Source organism: Ciconia boyciana, chromosome 7 (assembly GCF_034638445.1).
Source record: "Ciconia boyciana chromosome 7, ASM3463844v1, whole genome shotgun sequence".
NCBI classification, from domain to species: Eukaryota; Metazoa; Chordata; class Aves; order Ciconiiformes; family Ciconiidae; genus Ciconia; species Ciconia boyciana.
In genome coordinates this window covers 51,155,374-51,166,645 of record NC_132940.1, presented here as the reverse complement: position 1 = coordinate 51,166,645, position 11,272 = coordinate 51,155,374, and the positions used below count along the sequence as shown (strand labels likewise).

General features: G+C 36.9%; 1 long non-coding RNA gene across 2 annotated transcripts in view; it reads right to left on the bottom strand.

The window, feature by feature from the left end:
• Positions 1 to 965: 965 nt before the first annotated feature.
• Positions 966 to 11,272, bottom strand: part of LOC140654945 (uncharacterized) — a 46,310-nt gene continuing 36,003 nt past the window's right edge. For both annotated transcript variants that reach the window (XR_012043580.1, XR_012043581.1), the window contains 2 exons: positions 6,390 to 6,439; positions 966 to 1,181 (listed from right to left, as the gene is read on the bottom strand). This is a non-coding gene — a long non-coding RNA (uncharacterized lncRNA). The remainder of the gene's footprint in view (positions 1,182 to 6,389; positions 6,440 to 11,272) is intronic.

Below are 11,272 nucleotides of genomic sequence, written 5' to 3'. Positions count from 1 at the left end.
GCATAATAATAACACATTCGTGGGTAAAGAAAGCTTCCACTGATAGTAATAGCACCAAGCCTCAGTTATGGCAGAATCATGCAGGATTTTCTTTTGGTCATTACAAGTAGAATTAATGGAAGTCCCAAAGGACAATGTTGAAAGAAATAACAAATGCTTTTGAAAGCTGGATTAATCTGGTGAATATTCTAAGCCAGGAAAAAAAAAGGAGAAAATGTTGTCAATGCCACATCAACCTTCTACAAAACTTTAATTTGCTAATTTTAAAGAAAACTCAAATAACTAGGTTTTGGCAGTCAGCATTAAATGTAACTTTGTTGTGTTGCTGTACACCATCTCAGGACAGAAAAGTATTACACAATGCTTGTATTTAATGTATTCTACTTATGTCAGTCAGTAAGTGATAGCATGTCTTATCTAATTAAATTCAGATTTCATGCGCATCTCTTCATTTACTTACTGTGCAAATAATGGAAGGTAACATTAAAGTATTAAAATCAGATAAAATTGCATTTCATATTAATAGAGTGTGTGGAAATGTATAATTTAAAATATACCTTGTGAAATGTAATCTCTTCTACATATTGCATACAGCTTGGATATTGATCAAGATACTTCCAGGAGTGTATGATGAGAGGAGAAAATGAGTATGTTCCCCTTCCTCTAGGGATCAGTCAGCTTCTTGCTGATCTCTCACACTGCTTCTTTGAATAAAACTGGTTCTCGTTTGGTTTGTTTTCTTCTTTTTGTTGTTTAAGGAAGGTTAGTTTCTGGAATATCAGAATTTAGTCAGCTTCTCTCTAGTCAGATATTTTGCAGATCAATGGGTGAGCAATCCATGGCCTCTTCAGCTCTGCCCATTTTCTGATCCCACTGGAAATGAAACACTCTACATATGGTATATAGTTTCCTAAGACAAACTTTGCTTTATTTTTCCACTTTCAGACAAACAAAGGTCCCAGGGAGCCAACACTGTCTCACTGACAAAGGCACGGACAGCGGATGGACGGTTTGAAAGCTGTCCTTGGCAAGAAGAGGGTACTTTGATGTGCTGAAAAACAGACAAATTCAAAACCAGTACCACCTTCATGTAAGGAGCACCAGGACACCTTGAATCGGCAGGTCAACGTGTTGCAGAAGGCAGCTGCACTTTACCTTTGCTTCCAGTTTGAAAATTCAGCCTGTTTAGAGACAGAAAAGGCTTTAAATTACTTTCCTGAACACTGCATCCTTCAGGATAGTGTTTTTACACAGGCTAGACCCAACCTTTTTTATTGTCTTGGTTCTCACATCATTCACAGTGATGTAAATCCTCTGAGGTCAATGGAAATTGTGCTGGGCACAAACGCAGTAAGAATCACATCCTGTATATGCAAGATCTTCTCTTTTCCACAATCTGCCATACCAACGATACCTATTTGTGACTAAGGATTTGTTTTTTAAAAATTAGTTTTTATTTGTAACAGAATCAGTCACATATAGCCACACCATGCTAAATACATACACATTTGTAGTTAAAGCTTTGTAAAATAATTATCTCTTGTTCCTTATGGAAATATGGCTAGAAATAAATCCTGTAAAAATTCCATGTAGGTAGACTTGAGGTAGACACTCAATACTATTAAAATTAAGAAGGGCTTTCACAGTTAGAGGACATTATAGGACTGGAGCCTTATATTTTAATGTCCAGCATCAATGCCTCAAAGAAATCTATTCAAACTTGTACACCAGCAATATGGAAGGTGGCAGGCATCCTCCTACATTGGTATCTGCCATCTGGGAACCAAAAGCAAAAATTAGTGATTCAGGAATCTGAAAACTGAAATAAAAAATGAACTCATAAAATGATGACATGAACATTGCTTATATCCCTGGAACAATAATTGTTACAGTTGTTCAGATTTTTTTAGCTTTTTCATGAAACAGGCAGTTGAAAAGGTTCAAAGCACAAAATTATCTGAGAAAAAGGAGACCTTAACTCTTTTCACTCAGTGTTATGTTTTCCCTTGGAGAAGCATAATTATCTGCCAAATGGGGATGATTCTTTTGTTTAAATAGTGACTGGCAGCAAAAAAAATCTGTTCTCTGCTAAAATTATCTAATTTTGTAGCTGTCTGAACAATATGTCTGCTTTTATCAAATTATGCCCTTTCTTCCTTGCTGGTGGAATACTCACTGTGCTCCATAAACAGTCACTTTGCATTATGTAGATTATTTCACAAGAAAAGTGAAGTAGGTTTTTGACAATGATGGAAACAATGAAGCATGAAGAAATCAGGCAAGATCAAACATCCTCATTAGCTTAGATGGTAAGAAATAGAGCCATTAACAATAACACGGTATCTCTCTTGTTACTGTTTCATACTGTATGAAATCCCATAATTGTCGCATCAGAAAAAGCCTCATTTACTTTTCAATAATCAAATATTTAAAAGAAATCCTTATGCTTTATATCACGTGTACTAGAGGGACCTCCTAATTTATTGTATTACTTTGATGTATTTTTTTATTACTTGAAAGGCCAATTCAAATTGCAGAGGTTTTATGAATAATTTATGGACTCAGTGTTCTGAGTGATCAGAAATATGGCTCTCTCAGATGCTCTGGGCCTACATCTCTGCTGTGCTCAAACTAAGCCCAGCACAGGAATAGACTGAGGAGGCAAAAACTAAACTAAATTGAATCATCTTCCATATTCCTATATTTCTAGACCTATTGTAACTCAGAGCATTCCCACAACAGCTACAGGTGCCTCCCCTATATATATAGCTGAGCATATCACTACCACAAAGTCATTTCTTTTTCATGTCTCTTCTCCGGCCAGACTTGCCTTTATTCAGGGAGAACCTAATTCAGGGAACTTCATGTTATAACCTTTGACTTAGTTCAACCTAAAACTAGTCTTGATCTTATTTATTTTCTTGCATTAAATTATAAATGTCTTTAAAACTCCTAATATGTGGTTTAGTAGTTTTAATATTACTCTTTCCCTGCTTCATTTGAGTTTGAAGGATAACAATCATACAACTGATTTAATTAAATTTTTAATACTTCTTTATGTTTGCCTATGATTACAAGACTGGTGTTGTATAGGTACCGAATTATTTTTATTCAGTAGCATACCAATATTTAGTAAATATTCTTCACTATGTGTTTTTCCCCTGTATATCCTGCTAAAGAAAAAGGGAGCACTGTATTTAGGATATTGTGAGGAAATATTCTGGGCAAAATAGTGGATACATCAGTGAAGGGCAGATGAAAAGTACATGAAAAAAGTGATCCATATATGCTCTTCATGATGAACAGACTGGAGGTTACTGTCCTGTGAAGTTATGGGAAACATCCATATCACAGACACGTGGGAGGGGTTTTGCAGTTCCTCTCCTTCATGTTCTGCTGTTGCAGTCTCTACAAACAGCTGCCAATATGGTTAACCATTAAAAACAGTAAAAAGTCAACACTGGTAAATGTATGCAATAATATGGGTGCACTGTGAGAGAAAGGGAGGGGAGAGAAACAGAAGACAGATTTTAACCTGTACCTGTATCTACTCCCAAGGTAGAGACATACTCTATGTCATTCAGCAGCATGCAGATGATGTGTCTTAACAGTAATCTTTAAAATAATGGTGAGAAATATAAATTAAATATTGCTTGTCTGTGCTCCAGAGTTTGATAAGGAAATTAGCTCCTGCGTCATTTGGTAGGAAGCCTTAGCTTACTTCAGAGAAGAGGATATAAAGCCACAATATTGCATTGTTAAATAGATTTGGTATTCCAGTTAGGTACTAAATTTACTTTAATAAATATTAATAGTTGGAAAAATTCAATACTGTGTTAAAAAACCACAATTTCAAACTCTTTTCTAGCTTTTTTGGTTACCCAAGACTGATGCAGAAAGGAACCTCTGAAGCACATTAAGGCTAGGGGATTTAACTCCTGTTTACATTTTTCCTCAAAAAATTATTAAAACCATGCTTGAGTAATCATTTTTAATGAAAGAAAGTATCTCTGTGAGTTAAACGCTCATCATAAGCCTGATGTTGTGAAAGAAGTGCATCTCAAGACTATCATGCCTAATTACTGCATATTTTCAAGACATCATTATTAAGGCAAGCAGCTTTTAGTGCTGGTTAACTGTCACGCTGCTGATTTGCAAGTGTATGCAACTCTTACATTTTTCTCATATTGTCTTCTGATACTTGTTTCTCTTTGTGCCTCAGTACACAGGACAGGATCCTATTTTCGATAGGGTTTATTGTCTCCCATCCTAGCTAATGTAAAAAAATGGTGAGGGAGCTGTGTATCATGCCCTGAAACATAGATGTAAATATCTCAATTTTTTCTGTTAGAGTTTTCAATCATTTAACACAGATATAAAGACCATGCTGAAAGGTGAGTTTCTAATATGCAAGCCAGCTGTGAAGTAGCAAACATACTGGTATTTTCTCTTTTCTATTTCTATTGGTATTTTCTCTTTTCTATTTCTATTGGCACAAATATTGAGGGGATAGGGGAGGGAAGAGACATCTGGTACATAATAAAGATTCTCCCAACTCAGCCTCAGGGCAGAGGCTGAGTTCCAGATCCTGTGAGTTTTGATCCTGTGATCCAGATCAGTCATGGGCAAGATCAGACCTAGGCAGATGGATCAGACTGAGGCAGAAAACGCCCAGCAATAAAAACCTTGAAGAAATCTTCCAGTCTGTATGTCCCAGGCTCTTCAGTATGCTCAGGGCATCATTACTCCATAAGTTTTATAAAGCAATGCACAAGAAGCAAAGCCATTTGCCTGCCTTTCTACTGAACGCTGCATTATGCTTTATTTTATACAAAGAAGGCTAAATCTAATGACTGTAGCCATCTTACAACCTGCAGGTCATTTTCTGCCTGCAAGCTGTGACGAATTTATAAAGTGCCCAGAAAAAAAGAGGCAGTCCAGGATGAGGCTGGCCCTCATCCTGCCCAAAAAGAGCAGGACGCATGAGCTGCTGTAGCCGCCAGCCCTCTCCCAGGTGCATTTCTTGGGCAGGAGCACCTCCACACTCGTGACCGGAGGTGAGAAAATACTTGAAATACAGTCATCTCTTTAGATAACAGTAATGTCATCACTGAAACTTTTCATAAAAATGTTCCACTTCATTGATTTCAAGGCAGTCCAAATTTACTTACAGCACATCTGAATTTAAATAAAAGACTCAAACTGTGTCAATTTTTAAATGATTTCTTGCTCTTCAAGATATGGCAACCTGATACCAGAAATTCCACATCGCTTTATCTGTCTTAAGAAAAGCTTACAGACCTAGAAGTCATTTTCCTAAAAAAATAAAAAAAGATTTAAGAATCACAATTCTACAAAGGACATGAGAAAGGTCAGAAGAAAAGCTCTGGTTTCTCTGACTTCAACCACACAGTTCTCCAAAAAGCATATTGAATATCATTGCACCCAAACAGAGAAACATCATACCATCATCTTTTTTGTCTATGATGGATGGCATTATGTGGCAATAACAGAGCAATACAATGGCAAGCTTGTCTTTTTCTGGGTTGCATGTAAACCGAATCTCCAAAATAAAGCCCAATTTATAAAGAAAAACAAAGAGAGCTGAACTTTAAATGCTACTATATAAGCGTGCCACTTAATTAAAGTCCTTCAAGCTCTTTTATCTGAAGTCCTCTTTATCTAAAAGTCCTCTTTTATCTGAAAGCACGTGCAAGTTCAAAATCCAAATTCAGGTAACCATGTACCTTTCTCAGGGTGCTCTGTGTGCTTTGGTGAGTCTCAGTCTCCTAATTACCCAGATTAGGAATCGGACCAGAGAGGCAATGTTGGATCCTGCGTGGGTCTGGCTTTATTCCCCTTGGAAACCAACGTGCAGGGAGCAGAAGGAAAGACCTTAATAGTTTGCATCAGGATGTCACCTGTGTAGATGAGGCCTTGCGAACCAGTGCTTCTGTTAGGCAAATACATATCCTTCTAGCTAACATAGTGCAAAAATCTTGCTGTAAAGCATAATATTCTGAACCTATGTTCAAATCTGGCTACTAGTCAGAATAAAAAATTATAAAAATATTATGTAGCATAAAAATACCTCTGCAGATTCTCTTTTAAAGAAAAATGTAAGGACCAAGCCATGCTTATTTTATAACTACACTGCAAAAGCCTTAGCTGTCTCTATACTACATTGAAAGCACAACGTGAAGGTATGGAGAGGTTTAGGAGTGCCATGTAAACATGTGTTCCATCCTGAACAATTACGATCCTCTGTGGAAGAAATTGTGAGTTAAATTAGTTGGTATGTTCTACGTGTATTTGGTGTTTTGTGATTTGTAAATAGGTGGAAGCACAATAACGCACTGTTTATTAATGGCTTAGCAGGAAGTGGTTACCTGTATGTGAGATGAAGTGTGCCTGGGAGAGGAGGAACATTCCTGTGAGTCTGCAAGATAAGACAGAGACGAGCTGTGGATTAGAGGAAGTCTCATACCAGAGTAACTGATGCTATTAAAAAAAAAAAGTCATAAACCACGAGAAAAAGAATGAACTGCATTTCTGAGAAGTTTAGAAGAGAAAGAAGAATGAATCCAACTGCTTAAAGTGAGGCAGTTAGAAATGTTTTATAGTTTTAATACTCAAGACTGGCAACAATAGTGAAAATTAAAACCAAACTAGGCACTATGGCCTTTATCATCCTCCCTGCTTACAGTCATGGAAGATATTTATGCCTATTGCATGTTTACCAACACCCAATTTTCTGAAGGGTGTAAATATTGATAACTAAAATGCCGATGTTAAATCATAACAGCACTGTTAAGCAAAGTATATTCATCAGGCTCACACCTCAGAAAACAAGCACTCTGTACAGATGGCTGCAGCCCATCCATGGTGCTATTGGTATGGAATTTCTCAGTGTGCTGGAAAGGGACAGGTTGTGGATTTTGTGGTTTTCCTGAAGACACATTAAAGGACATATTGACAGATAGGTCTCTACAGACTTCAGGGACTCGGATCTTTATTCCCTCCGCCAAGCAAATTGAATGCAAGGCACTCAAAAATTGAACTCTTTACATGGCAGGTTCAGTAAAGAACAGAAAAACAATTGTTTTGTTTGGTTGTCTTAAAGAAATAACCAGCAAACTCCGAAATCTCTACGTAAGTACTCAAAGGTTGAAACACTTTTTAGGTATAAAGTCTATTTAGGTATAAGGTCTAGGTATAAAACACTCAAAGTCTTGGACTTGAACAGAGTAATTGCTTAGTCCTATGTAGTACTCATTTATTTCTTTCCTCATGAACAGTAACGCCTGTCAGATGTACATTATCATAGTGTGTCCTGGTTTCAGCTGGGATAATTTTCTTCCTAGTAGCTGGTGTAGTGGTGTCTTTTGGATTTAGGATGAGAATAATGTTGATAACACACTGATGTTTTAGTTGTTGCTAAGTAATGCTTACACTGGTCAAGGACTTTTCAGCTCCCCATGCTCTGCTGGGTGCACAAGAAGCTGGGAGGGGGCACAGCCAGGACAGCTGACCCCAACTGGCCAAAGGGCTATTCCATACCATATGACATCATGCTCAGTGTAGAAACTGCGGGGAGTTGGCTGCGGGGGGTGACCGCTGCTCGGGAACTGGCTGGGATCAATTGGCGGGTGGTGAGCAACTGAATCATGCATCACTTGCTTTGTATATTCTATTATTATTATTATTATTATACTTTATTTCAATTATTAAACCGTTCTTATCTCAACCTGAGTTTTCTCACTTTTACTCTTCTGATTCTCTCCCCCATCCCACAGAGGGAAGGAGAGGAGGAGTGAGTGAGCAGCTGCGTGGTGCTTAGTTGCTGGCTAGGGTTACACCACAACATAGTGCTAGAAGCAAAAAGCTTTATTGTTGCTTTCTTTTTAGGCAATAAATGAAGTGGTGCCATTCACATTTTACAGATAAGGATGTTAGTTATAGAGAACTGAAGTGTCTTGCCCAAGGTCACAGAGGAATTCGTTTGAGCTGGTGATCACTTATCTTAGTCCCATAAAAGAATCTGCATCTCAGGTAGCAACTATTTATCATTAAACATGTCATGAAGCAAAGAATAAAGACTCAGCAACACTGTCATCATTCAACGGAAAGCCATCTTGGGGGCGTGAGTCATCACAAACTGGAGTTCTGCAGCAACAGAGCGTTTTAGCAAGAGCAAGGCCAGAGGCTAAATATTAGAGTTACAGAAAGCACATAATAAATGAAAGATTACTGAAAACTTATCTAGTTTCAAAAATAAGTGGATAAGGTATGAATCACATCACAGGTTTCAGATTCCTATGGCTGCCTTGGTATCAGACTTAGGAAAAACAGTTCTGATTTATGGCTTCATGTTGAAACCATGTGAAACTCCCCCTTTTGTATTTTGATGTGAAAACCAGCCTTCCGTATTTCAAATTTTTCGAGGCTTTTAAATTCCCAGACTCAAATAAAAACTCAGGACAGCTAAAACTGCAACACTTAAGACCAAAACAAAATTTTACAGGAGACCCTGTGTGTCAAAAGATGTCTGAACTTAGCAAACTTCTACTCAATATACAAACTTGAGTATTTAGTCTTAAAGGCTTCTACTTCTGTAGAAACCATAATTTGTGCTGTTACAGTAAGTATGCTTTCTCACCCAATAGAACTGACCTAGCACCATTACTTATTGCTACTTATTGGGGTTTTTTTGTCATTGGCAAATTTTACTCGCAATGATTTTCTATCACTTTTCAGATACTTGTTATACTTGTTATTGAAGAGATTGAATTACTCTGAATCAAGTGTATTTCTGTGGAAGATCTGTTATGATGTCAGTGGAGATTTCTTATTTAAGATAACAATTTGTAATCTAACAGTTGATAATTCTTAACCTACTTACATTGAGATATATTAACTTTGTATAGACTTGTTCGAAATATATTGTTTTCTATGTCATTAATTTCAAGTATTTTGAAATTTTAGATGGTCTGGTCATTCAGACACAAGAGTTTGCTTTGAACTTCATTATTCTAACTAAGGAGCAAGTTTGCAATTTGACGGTCAGACGCACAGAAATAACTGACTTTTTTATTCTCCCATAAAATTTTAAGATGAATGGTAATAAACAGCTCAACTAGAAAACCAATTGTTATTTTTAAACTGATTTATGCCTTTTTATCACTATGTTTTTAGTGCCCTCTTTACTTTTTACAGTTTATGGTATTTTTTGGTATTAGAGGTTAATTCCTCTGGTAAGAAAAAATAGCACAGGCAATAGAATGTATATACAAAGATTAATTTTATTGCAGAAATGCTTCATCTCCTAATCTTTAGGATGAAAAAAATCCAGATATAAACTGCAATGAAATACGGCTTATTTCCTGGACATTTCTTCTCATTCTAAGAAGAAACTCTTAGAATGAGAAGAAATGGGGACTCCATTGACAATGAGTACTTGGTGATGCACCAGAATACCTACACTTTTCCAAGCACCCCAAACTCTGAGTTTGCATAGCTACTACCGGCTCCTCTGTCAAGGCAACAGCAAGGCTGAGCAGAGCCTCTAAGCCCACCCAACACTGACCCTGAGCCCACAGGAGAGTGGAAATGGCAATTATATACATTTGCTTTACACTTCTTCCTTCTGCCCCATCTCAGATAACAGATTGTTTATGTGAAACAATCAGAGAAGATAGTATATTTTTTCTTCAAAAGATTCTTCTGAGGAAAAATATACATAAAATGATTTACTCTGACTGGAGATATGTGAGCTACGTGAGTGTCTACAACAGGCACACAAATTTGCAGGCTATAAGTATCTAGGTTGCAGCTCCATATTTGCTGATGGCATGTTCTTTCAGTGCTCCTCTGACTATTCCTTTCAGCTGCTGCCTCTGGAACCTCTTCCAGTGCTTCTTAGATTGAAATGTCTACGTAACTAAGGAGGAAGAAAGGTGACTGAAGAAAGGAAATTACAGGAGGAACACTGCAAGAGAAAAATTGTACTTTAAATGCCATTTAATTAAATATTATGTTATTTTCATGATAAGAACCTTTTGATGCCTATGAAAATCATTTTATCAGGATTCGGAAGGTGATCGATAGACAACACCAACATTGCAAAGCAAGGCATGAGAACTCTGCTAAAGTCTGCTAAAGAACTACATACTACTCCACAGAGCTCCCATCAGCATAAATGTGATGACAAGAGCTGGAATCCTTTCAAATTATATTCAGAAAAACAAGGAAAGGTCTTCAAAGGGTTTAATACCAAATTATGTTGTTTGCTGCAGGTAATTACACACTAGTTTACATCTATCAAACACTTAATTATTTATTTTGATTTATTCTCAGATTTCTGATTTGAGTCAAGAAGTTCTGGTCTTACAGTATGTGCTTTTATCTTCCATCTCTTTCAGTGTGTAAATGCACACAACACTTTTGTAAGCTGGCCTCATAACTCTAAATAGCACTGAGGGATTTTTGTGGTTTTTATTTGTTTATTCATTTGTTTGTTTTTCTCCTGGCTGTTCTCTTCAGGAAGAAAATAAGCTTTGTTAAACCAGTTAATTTAAAAAAGGGCTGGGAAGCTGCTGAATTGACAGTAATAGTATACTGTTACGTTTGTTTATTGGAATAGCAAACTATTTTGATTTCTTGGTAATGAACAAATGGTTATAGGGTATTTTAAGTCAATGTCACAGCTCGGAGAAAACTATAGAGCTTGCTGAGTGCAAGTGGACTGAAAACCTCAGTCTGTTATCTTTGTGAGCTCAGGCTACTAGTGATTTTTCACTGAGTTTTTGATAGGTCAAGTACAGTTCAAAGGCAGAATGATTTTCATTCACCACATTATCCTACAGTATGTTATTTTTGAGCAGATTTGAAGCTAAAAGCATGTACATGGAAATATAAAGAAGAGCAGTCACATCTGGATTATACTGATCACAGTAAATAAAAAATTGTTTCTCAATATACCAGAAAATAATATCTAAAAGTATTCAGAAAAAACTTCAAATTATTCATTGTAGCATTTTTAGATAGAGTCAGAAAGCTCGGTCTTGGTGAGCTGTGTTCAGCCTAAGGTTGAATAAGTATTAAGAAGACTCAAGGTGGCTTTTACCAATTGTGTCTTTTATGAATCCAAGGGATTAGAAAAGGGCAATTTGGCTTCCTTACAAGATGTGTTGTGTAAAAGCAGGTTCAGAGCTGCCTAATCACATCTCTGGGATCTAAGAAGCTGTACAAGCCAGAGACCAGTAGTGACACT